Here is a 15,195-nt window from a genome sequence, read left to right on the forward strand (position 1 = left end):
AACATTCAGCTCGGTAATTGTACTGAACAAATAAGGCGGGTGAAAACACAGCTCTAAACTATAGACACAGAAAGATACAAAGCGGCAATTGTACGAGCAAGATCAGGGAAGCTGTGGGCGGGAGAAACGCCAACAAAGCGCGCACTATCCGACGAAAAAAGATATGCGTGTCGGAAAGAATTCCGCAGCTTGCCAACGGAAACGAGACCACGACTGACCAAAAGGTTATCAAGACAGTGATGGCCGAGCATTTTCGGAACATGATAGGTCACCCACGTGATACGAAAGACAGCTTCCAGAAAGAATTTCTTTCTTTTATGCCACACCTGGGGCCCTATTCTCGATATTCACATTCGCCTGTCGGCGCCATATTGCCTCTCTGATTGGCTGTCAGAAGTGTCAATCGCCGTCAATGGGCGTGTCAATCAGGGTCGGTTACGCGAGCACTTTTCGCGGTGACGTCGATTTGACGTGGCATTGAAAATGCATTTTCGTAGCGCTATTCTTGGTGCCCGGCTGGTACATATATGTGATTGTGAAGGGAAAAGAAGCTACAAGCGGTCTGTGCGAGAGCACTTGCGCTCGACTTGCCAATTCGGAGAAAATAGCTGCACACCGGAAATGGCAACTTCCTAAAATCTGATTGGTTGGAACAATATCACATAAATCACGTGATAGGCACACATTTTGGAGTGATGTCAGAATGACGTTTCATCACGTTTACGTTGTGCCGCCATTGCAAAAAATGGCTGAAATTCGCCGCCATCATTTCGCCCGGCGAAAGGTACCCGAATCATGCAAATGAGTTAGTGAAATGCTGATTTATACGGCGTTAGGTAGCCGCATTTTAACGGGTATTTATTTCAAGACAAAACTAAGCTTACAAAAGTCTTGTTTTGATTGCACAATGTAATGATATCGCGTTGTAAGAGCTCATCTGAAATAAGCAACCCTCGAGAGCGTTAATAGTGAAGGCTTAAGCGTACAGCCGCATGGGGGCGCTAACTGCTCTCCCGTTGCAAACCCTTCGCTCGCGGTGAGAAATCATCCGTCCGTGCGGTTAGTGAAGCGCGAAAATTGCTCGAATGGCGGTGCCGGCGCTGCGATTTGCTGCTCCTTGCATTCATTCGTCGTTTGTTAAACCCTAGAAGTGGGAAAGGTGAGCGACTTTCGAGGTCACCGCGATGCTTTCGAGTTGTCTCTGACTAGACAGCTCGTCTGTGCAATCATCTGACGAGGCATATATGTGGTGGCTATGCAAGGATGCATTGCGGCGAGAAGCAGTGCCGAACTGTCGAGCTCTGAGGGACGATCGCCAGCTGTGAAACGTCGCTGAACGGATGGGCTTTGCCTCGCGTGATGAGCGGATGACACGAGAGGTGTTCGCGCGGCCGAGCAACAAACTCCAGGAATGTGTCGGGCTTCTTGACGAGACATCGGTGTGTGTGTAGCATCATTCTCATTCCTTTCGCATGCATGCTGGAGATGACTTTAAAACAAGAATCCGAAATTTGTATTCGGCACTTCGCGTTGCTTTTTTCATACTGTGTTTCAGTTTTTGCACACAGCGCCAAGTTGAGAAAACAAAGCCTTGCATGCTAGTACGTTGATCGATTTCTTTGTGTTTGGTGTTGATTAATGTGAAAGGCAGCATCGGTGAAATCAGCTGAAAGGCGTCGTTTCCTTAAGTGTGAAAAAAAAATGCGTGACATTGTAAAAGAATACTATAACCTGTCTTAAGCATTATTAATGAAGCACACTAAACTGATTTCGCTATTCAAGCTGAAATTTTCATAACAGTGTTACATCATCAGTTACGCAGCAGTCACGTGGAAATTACCGTAGGAGGGTGGAAAAAATTATTTCTCTAAGGGCACACGGAAAACAAATATATATGAGTCTTGTACATTTTATTTACAGGTGTGGTGTTCCTGCCGGTGAAGGTTCCAGCTCACAAGAATCTGTGCGGGATCCATCCATGACCCATTTATGTGCAGTCTCTCTCCATGTGCTGCCCGCATGGAAATCGGTAAACTGGTGAGCACGTGCTTAGTGTGTTGTGGCAGGCATGAAGGGATAGCATGTTTGCCTGCAGTAAGATTGCATGCGGCTAATGATATCTGTCTGCATTTATATATAGTTTATTGAGCAAGGAAGAACAGTGTAAATAGAACCACATGTAAATTAATCATGTCTGTACTTTTCAGGTGACAGTGGAGATAGGTGTGGGTGACACGCAGTGTTGTTCTCTGGCTTTGGATTTCTCTTAGTGACCGCAATGTCAAGGTAGCCTCATTTCAATTGGTGCAAAATGAAAAAGCATGCATATACTAAAAAACTCATGGTAGTCATAAACAGTTGAACTTGTGCCCTTCCTTGCAGTGCATTCTGTGGTGGTTTTCTTGAGTATAAAAAGTGTGTATTAATTATTTGTATCCATCAGTTTGGGAAATGTGTCATCAAGTACCTCTAGCTATATGGAAACACTTCGTTTTGATACTAATGATTGATTTTGCAGTCAGCGTATTTTACATTTGTGCGTAATACTAGACAATAGTTGAACTTGAGGCTTCAACAATTTCTCATATTTGGAAACGCAATGTCTAGCTCGTTGGAAGATTTCAGTGCACAGCGTTGATTAATGTGCAGGTGATGGTTTGCATCTTATGCAGATGTGGTGGACTACTCTCACCGTGGGGTCTCGTGTGCTCGGGAGCCATGATGCCAGATTCATCTTCGCTCACCCCTCGGCTGGACTGGCTGCCTAGCTGGGTGGTGATACCGGGTTCCTGAACGATTACATGAGGTGTCTGCAAAGGTGTCATGGTCATGGTACGCCATGGTCAAGAGTTCTCTGCAAAGGTCAGCGGAGCTTGCACTGTGCAACACAACATATTCATCCACACTCAGCTGCAGGACCATGACACCACTGGCAGGTGGTGATAACAGAAGGAGCACCAACATCTACAGCAGGGAGGAGGACACAGCACCATTTGGATTCTACCTGACAGACAGGAAGTGCATGATCAGCAGCTGCTTTCGAGAATTGCACTCACTGCCGTGATTGTCATGTGTAGCTATGCCACAAGTAATCAGCATACATTTGCTCTGCTTCAAGTTTGATAGCATACTGCCAGGAAGCTGATGAAGTCTTCATCATTTTGGTGCTGTTCTTTGAATAGGACCATATTGGTGATATCCATGACAGTAGAAATCATTTTTGTCTGGTGCTGCAGTTTTGTGTGAGTCAGGAAGTGCCCCAAGTGTTTTCAGCCTACCGTCTGCCAACTTGCTGAGTGCATGCTTCAACACATGCTTTGGTGATTGTGAAGAAGTGCCATCCCTTCGTGTGGTGCCTCCCTACATGTTCTGCTTGTACACAACGCACATTTTATTTGGTGCTTAAGTTCAGTGAAGGACAGGAAAGCACCAAAATGTTTTCCTTCCAGCACCTGGGTGTTGACTGGACATGCTTTCACCAATGCATTGTTTGCTTTGGTGTTTGTTGAGAGCCAGCAGTCCACAACATGCTCAACATACAGCATGGTCGCTGTGTCTCTAGTCATTTACAACATCTGTTCTTCAGGGTGCAATACGTCTTGTGTGGCACTGTTTGTGTGATGAGATCACAACATGCTTTGCCTCATGGCATTTGGTTGCCTCTGTCTGCTTGCTTTTGACTGCTTCTTTCACATGCTGCACGTAGTTATACAGCAGTGAACTATTTTTCCTGAAGGAAAAGTCATGTAATTGTTTCACGGTCAATTTCCCAGATGAAAATGCAAGGCCTGGCCAGCGTTCTGACACGTGTACCCATTCCCATCTTCTAGCTGAAATTTGTACCCCTGACGAAAACCTACAAATTGTACATTAATTCAGTTGAAGGTAACTGGAAGTATAAATTATGCAGCTGGACATAATTTGTGTTTCAATAATAAAGCTCTAAGCGCTGGCATTTTGTCCTTCTTTTGTGTTGTCTTTCACTGCGCTGTTTTTCCAATTCGTAAAACATGTATCAACCAGCCCATATTTGCCCTCTTCTGGAACTCCAAATGGCATTTTGTAGCTGGAAGGGCATGATTCGGTTCAATAAGTTAGCTGGAAATGGATCATAATAGTAGTAGTAGTAGTAAACGCTATTGATTTTTCTGGGTTACACAGCCGGTCTTCCCAGGTTCGGGATCTTTTTCTCTTTCCAGGATTTGAGGTCCAAGATCTTTTTCTGTGCTGGGCTATCAACCTTGAATGCAACCTTGAATGGAAGGTCACTGCCCACCTGTCCTCCCAGTGAAACTGTGTTAGATCCCATTTTCATTGACTCATCCCCTTGCACTTTTCATTCATATAAGTTGGGGTTGCTGTTTGGTCATTTTAAGACAAATCCTAGACAACCTGTTTACCCTCTGCACCCTTAGTGTGACTGGACCGTATCAGTGTCCGTGCTGCCATTTTTCTGTTTAGCAAAGGTGGCTACTTCAGCTGGCTACTTAAGTTTGCAAACTAGGCAACACTAATGTGCATGTACACCACTGTCAAACGGTTATGAAAGATGAGTCTGTCCCAAAAAAATTCTTATCTTTGTAGACGAGACATATTCGTCAATGTGTATTGTTGCACTAGGTAATGATTCGCAGTTAGGCTGCATAATGAATTCTAGGATGCATGAAGTTCAGTGATGGAAATAAATTATTTTGCCAATAATGGCTTCCACAAACTTTTCACTCTGCATGTAAAAGACACCTCACTTTTTTTGAGCAAATTGCAACACCTAAGAGGCAATGCAACTTGTCTCGCTCCCCAAAAATGTAGGGGCACACTTAAGCTCAGCATTCATGGGTATCACACAACAGTGTTCATGGCTCCCTGCAGCGGTTTCTCTTCACACACACAGTCACTGTTCTTCATTCATGTTCACACATTTATCAGAGTTGCCTCAGCACAGGTTAACAATTCTTGTCTTTGAACTCTTCCACACTGCAGTTCACCTATGTAATGTTATTGTAATTAGTTTCTCACTAATTGGCACATCTCTAGTTCACTGCAGTAATTACATTGCTAGGCTTCAAATTAAGCCAACAGCACCCACACATCACTCCCCCCCCCCCCCCTTTGTACCTCAGCAAAGTCAATGTGCCTACACGGTCTAGTTGGTAGCGTGCCTGGCTGGCGATCCAGGGGTCATGGGTTTCAAGGCAGAAAGAAATTTATTAATTTTCTGTACGTAAAATCTATTATTTTATAAAGTGAAGTAGTTTCAGACGTGTGCTGACGTTTGATTCAGATTACAAATCCTCTTTTCAGTGACTTTCACTGTGGACATCCACGCGTGAAGCTTGTCTTTTGACGCAATGCCGGCTGGATAACACTGGGTTTTCTGCTGAATGGCAGCCTCTCTCCTTGACAGTGGTGTGTGCAGGCTTTCCGTACCTTTCTTTTCTGGCTGCACATGGCACCCAATAACTTCTTAGCACTAATTGCGATGCCATCACATACCATACAGCACTAATAATATTACCTGGTGGTAGTCGGAAAAAAACATTATTCTTATAGTGTGAAAAAAGAATAGCAGCCTGTTTCCACCTGACTTGGTTTGGTTTCATACTTCTGCTAGAACTTTCAGAGAAATTAGCCAGCAAAGCTGTACAAGACGGTAATTTTTCAGGGAGCTTAAATTTTATGCACAGGCACTTGCAATGACTCCAATTTCATCAACATTTTGCAACCTGTTCTATCATTATATTGGTGGTGAATAGCTTCTGTTCATTTATTTAACACTCTCCTCGTGGAAACTCTGAATCAGACTTGCTTACCATTTTTCAAGCTGCCTTAATCATGCTCAAAAAAACAATTTACCCTCCATGTGCACACACCACTAGGCATTTTAAGTGTTCTGTTTTTTTTTTTCATGCAGTGGAGTGTAATACATACATAGAGGGGAGAAATCTCCAACCTGTCACTTATGCTCGAGCACCAGAGCGGATTTTAAACGCTCTGTTACGACTCGCCTTCGTCGTGGGGAAGACGACGACATGGCAGCAGCGAAACGCCGACAAACCCCGAGACGCGCGTTGGGTGAACGCCTGGATTGCCACGGAAGCCGCGTCCGTCTGCCCGGTTGAGCGAGCGTTTCCCGTACACCGAGTGGGAACGCGCGTTCGTAACGCGCGCGAACGCCGCTCATGGACATTTCGGCGTCTGCGCTACGTGGTTGGCATCGTTCCCCTCTCCCAGCGCGTGACGACGGCGTGATCTCTCGGGAGTGAGTGAGTGCGTGCGTGTCGGTGATTGGTGCCAGTGAAACCCGGCCCCCATCTAGGGACCCTAGGGAAGAGAACTCTTAAAAAGCCGGCAGCGGCACGGCCGAGGAGCTTTTGTCATCATGGTCTCCTGTTGAGCTGTCGTGATGCAGCGTTCCTGCAGCTCACTTGTAAATATTCATGTATAAATTCCTCTTCATTGTCTTTTCCCAGCAGCATCGTCTCAGACGTCCCTCATTCACTCTCCGGCGCACGGCCATGCTACCTCGTCCGTAACAAACTGGTGGCAGCGGTGGGGTGCTGCTACCTCGTCCCTAACAAACTGGTGGCAGCGGTGGGATGCTACTACCTCGTCCCTAACAAACTGGTGGCAGCGGTGGGATGCTACTACCTCGTCCCTAACAAACTGGTGGCAGCGGTGGGATGCTGCTACCTCGTATCTAACAAACTGGTTGGCAGCGGTGGGACGCGGAACATCGGACGCCAGCGGAGAGTTAATGGGATGCGAAACATCGGACGCCAGCGGAGAGTTGCGGACAACGGGACGCTGAGCAGCAGAACGGCGAGTCGGGAGGAGTGCAACAGCCCTTTGTGATGACTGGTTGCCTGCAGCGGACCGACTGCGCTGGATTCTTGGCTGCGAGGTTTGGTGAGTGCGGGACTTTCTTCTGCTGAGTTTTGCCAGGCTTTTGTTAGTGTCAGGAACAGAGCTGGTAATTGGTTTGTCGTTGCTGCTGGGTTAGTTGCAGCAAGACAATAGCGGGCAGTAGAGAAGCAGCACTCGGAGCAGCCATGGATTTGAAGACGCTGCGCAAACCAAAGTTACTGGAGCTTGCGAAAGAGTTGGGTCTGGAGGTATCAGACAAACTCAGAAAACCAGAACTGCTGAAGGCTATTCTTGCGTTAGAGGCTGAAGATGACGAGCTTGCGGAATGTCTTGAGACCATTGAGGAGAGGGAATTGGCAAAAAGAGAACAAAAGGAACAGGAACGCGAAAGAGAGCAGCGGCAAGAGGAATACGAAAGAGAGATGCTGGAACTCACATGTGAACTTAACACGATCAGAAGTATTAGAACGCGATCTCGCTTAAGTTTTTTGAGAAAAGGCGAAAATTTCGGAACTTTTCTAGAAAATTTTGAGAGAATTTGCATGGAGGAACAGCTTGACCAGAGTTATTGGCCAACTGTGTTGATGGGATTTCTCCCATGTGAACCTTGTAATGTCTGGGCGAGGTTGTCTGACGAGGATGCCCACAACTATGCAATAACTAAAAGTGCGCTCCTCCGATACTTTCGTATTCCCGCGGAGGCAGATTTGGAAGGCCACATTGACGGTGGTAAGTTACACCGCAATAGTGTCAGGGACAGAGTTAGAAGCTCTGCTGTGTCGCCGGATGACACGAAGGCTGTGCAGAAGTGGCGGTATACGACAGGTTTGGTCCAGGAAAGAAAGGCCACTTCGGCAGCGAGGACCGACGAGTTCGGTCGAAAAGCTAGCGAAGAGTGCAGATCCACAAGCCATGAGGGCTTGGGTGATAATGTAGGCACTAAGGCTAGCAACGAGGAAGAGTGCAGATCCGCCAGCCATGAGGGCTCGGGCGATAATGTAGGCACTAAGGCTAGCAACGAGGAAAAGTGCAGATCCACAAGCCGTGAGGGTTTGGGGGATAATGTAGGCACTAAGGCTAGCAACGAGGAAGAGTGCAGATCCGCCAGCTGTGAGGGCTCGGGCGATAATGTAGGCACTGCTAAAAATAAGGAAAGGGGCGATGCGTTGGTTTTGAACCCAGAGAAGCATGCACTTTCCGGGACGGAGGCGGATTCCTGCGGTCGGGAGGATAATACCCAGGAGAAAGACGCCGAAGGTCTCCGTGACCAGGGAAAAGTAGTCCTTGGGTTATTTGAGGAAAGTCATGATGAAAGTTCTGTGAAGGCCGAGTTTAATGGGAATCAAGAGCAAACTGTGAGTTGCAGGATTCTCACCGAAAACAAAGCCGAGCGATCTGCTTCGTTAGTGAGCACAGACAACGCTAATAAGGGAGAAGCGACCGTCTCTAGCCCTGAGGCAAAACCTGCTTTGACAAGCGAGATTGATGCTTCTGCTCGGGAAGAGACTAGTGAGCTTGCGGGCCAGAGCAGTCAAGGAATCAAGGGAAACCCTCCTTCGATGCGGCTGGCGAACCTTAGTAGCCAAGTTTTGGACACAGCGCTTTGCTGTAAGGAGAGCGGCTGCGAGTCACCCGAGTGCACCGCTGAAACCCAAGGGCAGATCGCAACGTTAGCCATCGAGTGTGGTTTAGATCAAGTTGCAGGCCAGGGAGTTAGGGTCGCAGGGTCGATTAGCAGGCCTCACGAGAGCAAGTTATGCTCAGCAGGAGATAAAGTGCTGTCGGAACATCTGGCTACTGCGACCTGCGGTGACTCACCGAAAGCACGAGCCGATAATTCGAACTTAATTGTGAAATACGGCTCTGTGCTGCGTCAGAGAGAAGATGCGGAGGTTGAGGGCACCGCGAGAAAGGGAGGCGCGCAGGGCTGTTCTGTGAAGGCAGTTTTAGGAAAGCGGCCGCGCTCAGAGAGAGCCAGGCCAAGGGGTAGACCGCAGAGAACGGACGAAGTACGGGCCGAGGACATTGTAAAGCTAAAGGCCGGCCAGCAGCGTAATCGTCCGAGGCTATCATCATGCCACTCCATATGCGTCAGGCACCGCGCTAAGGCCAGACTAGTTCGGCGTGTACAGACAGCGCGAAAGCCACCTGACCCATTGTGGGGACGCTACGGTAGCAGGACGCTTAAAACTCGCAGCGGGCCGCAGAGGACGCCCAGCTACCGCATGGAAGAACGCCGCAGAACGCGTTCCAGTCGAAGGACATTGCCGAATCGAGAGAGTACACGCAGGCGTTTGTTTCATGCGCGACCGTCAACCCCTCGCATTCAAATGTTCAGACGCTACTCGGGTGTTGGAGACACGCGGCCGGTGTGCGGAACAAATCAATGTCGCGTGGCGTCTGGGGCTCGCAGGTGTCGAAGAGCAGTTGATTTTTGTCGATTGTCGGCTGCTAAAGCCACTGTTGGTGTGCGTCCGCGCAGGGCGCGGTTGAAGAATAGGCGACCCCTTTGAGCCGCGGCGCGGCTCGTTAGCAGCAGATTCCGAGGATGTCTCTGCTGTTTTAAACCATTCCTGCAGAAAAAGCGTTTTGCAGAAAAAGAAAAAAATGAAAAAAGAAGTTTTGAGCAGGAATAGGTTCCCGACGCGTTGTTTGTATTGAAAGCGTTTCTTTTGACAAAGATTGTTTTGAAAAATGCACTTGTGGTGCCCATGTGTAGCAGCGTCCGTTAAAACGCGAAGTGCTAGCTAGACGGGCCATTTAGGCCACTAGCATAAGCGCCTGGAGTCGCTTGATTTCTTTGGAATGTGGGAAATTAAGGTGACTTTGGCTCCGATGTTGAGCGAATCTTTGCGGGGATATGCAAGGTGACGGCAGTATGCTGCTATGCAGAATGAAATAATGTTGTGGTCATTACTAATCGGAATACATCACAAAAAGGGGAGTCTCAAAGGTAATGCCGATAGCTTAAATTGAGGTCCCTAGCGCAAGAGTCAGCATCATAGTTGCAGTTTACTGGTGGTTTTTCTTCCTGATGTAGGATTTTGAACCGATTGGTTTTGTTTGTTTTAAAATTGATGCGCTTTGTGGTGTAATGTGCCGATTTGTGGGCATTTTCACAGTGCTGCGGAACTACTCCCAGGGATTGATTGGGTTGTAAGAGGGAAAGAGCCTGGCATCGCTTAGTGGGGTTTGTGTCGTGCTTGCGGACTGAGCGGTCGGGTTTTCGGCGTGGTTCTAACGCTATCGGAGCACGAGTCACTTTGCAGTGCCCTTTGGGAACCTGCACCTGCAAAGGAAGACTTCGGGGTGCGCTGAGCTCCAGAACCGCCGAGAGAGAACCGACTCCGGTTGAGACCAGCCTCAAGCGACATCCCTCCGGACAGCGGATGCTGTCCCCTGTCCATCGGGATCTCCTTCCCCCGGCGGGGCAGTCTGTTACGACTCGCCTTCGTCGTGGGGAAGACGACGACATGGCAGCAGCGAAACGCCGACAAACCCCGAGACGCGCGTTGGGTGAACGCCTGGATTGCCACGGAAGCCGCGTCCGTCTGCCCGGTTGAGCGAGCGTTTCCCGTACACCGAGTGGGAACGCGCGTTCGTAACGCGCGCGAACGCCGCTCATGGACATTTCGGCGTCTGCGCTACGTGGTTGGCATCGTTCCCCTCTCCCAGCGCGTGACGACGGCGTGATCTCTCGGGAGTGAGTGAGTGCGTGCGTGTCGGTGATTGGTGCCAGTGAAACCCGGCCCCCATCTAGGGACCCTAGGGAAGAGAACTCTTAAAAAGCCGGCAGCGGCACGGCCGAAGAGCTTTTGTCATCATGGTCTCCTGTTGAGCTGTCGTGATGCAGCGTTCCTGCAGCTCACTTGTAAATATTCATGTATAAATTCCTCTTCATTGTCTTTTCCCAGCAGCATCGTCTCAGACGTCCCTCATTCACTCTCCGGCGCACGGCCATGCTACCTCGTCCGTAACAAACTGGTGGCAGCGGTGGGGTGCTGCTACCTCGTCCCTAACAGCTCATATCAGGCTTGCCCAAACAAACCGAAACCTCCTTTCCAAGGGGTGGAATCACAGGAGCGATGGGAGGCTTCTCTGCGCAGCTCACAGGCAGAGCTTCAGCTTTGCATCATGGCCTGGGCCTTGAAGGTTGCTGCAGCCAAACAGTGCCTGGTCACCTAAAGTGGCCTGAGGGCCGTCGCCGACCTCTTCAACACCCCTTCACTAACCCTCACCTGATCCACTGAAGTGGGACTAATAAAGTTATTACCAACCAAGTTCTGTAATAGCCTTCCTGCCAACGCACTTCACCATGGTACTTTTGAACTGCTTCTTTGAACAAATAATCTCTGAGCTGTACACAAGCTTTGTTCTCAGTACAGGTAGGCCCTTTGTTATTGGAATGTGGTAATCTACTGTTGCAGAGCAACTTCGATTAGTCCTCAGTGTCCTTTCAGACATTTGCCGACATTTCAGCACCTACATCTGGTATGGTGCCCTTCACTGAACTGTAGATATCATATTTTGAGTGTACATAGAGGGTTGTCTATTTTAGTTCACAGTAAAGGAAGGTACTTTGAGAGTGAACGCATTTCATTGAGCATTACTCTCCTGCAGTGCGCAATAGTGGCATCACAGGGTCTTTATTGCATCAGTGTATGGTGTAAATGTTGCCTAACGGCATTGTGATCCACCCCTCAAAGAAAACCAACAATGGCCCTGATATGTATGTGGTCAGGAGTGTGCACAGAGGGAAAGTCATGCACTTGCACATCAGGCTAGAAACATGACTGAGGCCTCTTGTAGATTGCTCGTGGCGTGCACAGGGCTTGCCAAAACCAATCCACATCATCCAATGTTATCATGCTGCATTAAGAGACCTTTTGCTAGAATACCACTGCTTGTCTGTGATGCTGCCTCCCTCAAATACTGTGGGTCATGTTAGCCTTGCATTTATTGCCCCCTTTGTGTGTTATCTTGCGGCTGTGCATGCTTGTGCTTTTCTTGTTGTGTTGCTGTTCTTCCTTCTTAACCCACCGTTGTTTTTATTATCCTTCAGCTCCTTGACCTGACCCAGAGACATGTTCAGGCTTAATATGACATGCGCACTAGATAATACGCGTGTATGTGCATGATATGATAATAACTTGCATGCACGTTAAAGAACCCCAGGTGGTCGAAATTTCCGGAGCCCTTCACAACGGCGTCTCTCATAGCCTGAGTCGCTTTGGGACGTTAAACCCCAATAAACCAAACCGATAACTTGCATGAAGCAAATAAAGTGTCTTGCACACTGCATTACCTGTTTGTGATGTGGCATCACACTCCACCTTCATTATCCCCCTCTATATTCATCCCGTTCCCCAATGTTGAGTAGCATATGTGAAGATATCTTTTTCCAGCCGACTTCACCTTTCTTGACATCACACATTGCCCTCTTACAAGGAATCTTGCTGCATTGAAAGGAGCTGCCTGGTGCTGCTGTGGATGCATTACTGTTGTCCTACAGCAAAGGAATTGTAGGGATGGGCATGACAAATTTTGTTTCACCTCTCACATTTTGGTGCGTACTTGCATCACACGAGTGGTGTACCTGCCTATATGCCCTTGGTAAGTGCTGTGTGCTCATTGTTAGACAGAATTAACGAGATTGAGGGCCTTTTCAAACATTGAAATCAAATAGCATTATTGAAAGCCTTTTTTTATTTGAATGAAATTATGTACCTGCCACTCTATGCCATGCATTCGTGAGGTGCTTTTATATAAAGTCCGTGAAGTCTGCTTGCAGGCAGGCTTAGTTAATGTTCACAAAGCAAAAGATGAGTGCCATGTCCTATTGAGATTAAATGAAACGCCAACACTGTGAAATACATGCTTCTGTTGACAGTGGACTTTTAGCTTTGTCTGTTTTTCTTTAAGTACTGGCGGGAAACAATATCTCCCTATTTTGCTTTCGCATTTGACGCTTTTAATAATAAGACGTACGCGCTCATAACGTTGCACTTGACGCGATTCGCAGTCGCGTTTCGTGCGCGGCCGCTTGCAAACGTAACCAAGGGTAGTGTTAAGGTCTATGCACCTGAAGAAGTGACACGGTGAGGTAAAGCTTTCAAACGCCACTGACGCGTTGCGATTACGATCGAGAGCCAGCCGTTTCTCCGCCAATTCCTCTCCCCTTGACGCTGATCGCATCTCACAAGTACGGAGACGCGACACGCTACGCGATGGCTTCGGGCAATAAGCGTTCGCTTCATGCAGCACAATTACCGCTAAACTCTTATTTCCGTGACGACCGGCCACAGGGTCTTTAGCGTCGCATTCAGCACCATCACTGTGCGGCGAGTACGCCGAGACCGCCGCCGCAACGCAATTGACCGTCCATCTCTACGGCGCTACTTTGCTAACTCCCCTTCGCGCCGCAACTCGGCGGTGTTTTTTGTACTTGGCGCCAAGTAGCAGACGACACCGTTTATTTTTTTGTCATACTTTTTTCTTTATTCTTCAATGTCGTCATTACATTCTGCTGTTACGCATTTTCGGACCGCCCCGATTCACACGTCACGGGTACGCCCCGCTCATGGCGGATTGGCGAATATCGAGAATCGGGCCCCTGGACGAAGAAGTACAGACGCAACTGGAAGAACCGATAACCGTCAGTGAAATAGAACGCGCAATAGATGACCTGCCCCTTGGTAAAGCACCTGGGCCTCACGGCCTAGGAGCTGCCTTTTATAAAGCTTTCAACTGTTCTGTTGCTCAGATTTTGCACAATGTCATCACTGAGGCATACGACAAAAAGCGAGTTCCTTTATCATTCACAACGTTACACGTCGTGCTGATACCAAAGAGTGACGATAAGCAAAACGTCTCTTGCCAGGGTCTTATCGCCCGATAACCCTTGTCAATGTAGACTACAAAATATTTATGACGGTATTAGCGACACGACTTCAGCGCGTTATAACAAAGTTGGTAGGGCCGCATCAGACTTGCGGCATCAAGGGCCGAAGCATTGCAACAAACGTGCATGTCGCGCGAACGGTCCTCGAGTGTTGTGACGCTTTTGGCGAGCGCGTTGCGATGATGCAGCTTGATCTGGCCAAAGCCTTCGGCCGTGTCTCGCACGAGGCTCTGCTCTGCATTTTAGAGCATTCTAACGTAGGCTGCGTTATCACTGAAGGCGTCAGAATGGCGTACAGTGACTGCTCAACGCGAATGATCGTAAACGGGGAACTGACAGACAGCCTGAGCGTTCGCTCGTCGGTGAGGCAGGGATGCCCTCTTTCACCCTTGATGTTCGCGGCTTACCTTGAGCCGCTATGTTTGGAAATTGCAAACAATGAACGCATAACAGGATATAGAGTACGTGAGGCCGAAATAAATCTCTTGGCCTAGAGAGAGAGAGAGAGACTCTTTAATGAAGAGCAGAGAATTTAGCCGGCGTTTAAAAATCGCTGGCATGCTACTCTGCGTAGAGAGGGGAATTTGGGAGATAAAGACAGAAGGAGAGTAGAGTGGAAGAGGTAAAAAAAAACGAAGATAAAATGCGGCCATGAAATAGGTACTAAGGATGCAATGGCGAGTATTGATGTAACCTATGGAGTGATGGAGTGCATATTCCGTCAAATGGGCTGACGAAGTTCACTGCATGAAGAATGCATGAAGGTGACGTGCAAGTGAATTTAAAGCTTATCGAGATGTCCAATGTCTTTTAAATATGTGAATAGAAAAGTCATTGCAAGTCTCTGTTGCCTAAGGCAGGCTAAGGGACCTAAACCTTTGTCCATTGTAAGGGGCACTGAGCAGAGCTTCTGCATGCAATGTTCATAGTACACACGCTCGTTAGCATATGCAGGGCACTCAAGCAAGATATGCTCCACAGTTTCTATCGCGGCACAGTTGTCACAGTGCGGACTGTCCATTTGTCTAAAACGGTATCGTAAGCCTTTGTATATGCAGCATTAAGACGAAGTCGATGATAAAGTGTTTCCAGATGTCGAGGAATTCTGGGTGAGAGTCTTGATCTGAGATGTGGGTCGATTGAGTGAAGAAATTGGTACTGATATGTCGGCAAACTCCAAAGCCGATACATTTCTTCGGAAGCAAAACTTTCGGCCACCTGGGACGCATCAGATTTCGTAAAAAAAGTTCTAATGTATCTTCGATTTTGATGGCCCTTACGGGCCACTTCATCTGCTTTTCATTAGCCTGAATGCCACAGTGAGCAGGTACCCACTGAAATGTTATGCAGTGGCCTGCGGCAATATCAAAATGATGTAGATATCCGATGTCCAGGGAAACTGGCTGGTGATTCGTTTTCTTCAGCAGGTT

The sequence above is a fragment of the Amblyomma mixtum genome, chromosome 6, assembly GCF_055824585.1.
Source record: "Amblyomma mixtum isolate Tamu chromosome 6, ASM5582458v1, whole genome shotgun sequence".
Taxonomy (NCBI): Eukaryota; Metazoa; Arthropoda; class Arachnida; order Ixodida; family Ixodidae; genus Amblyomma; species Amblyomma mixtum.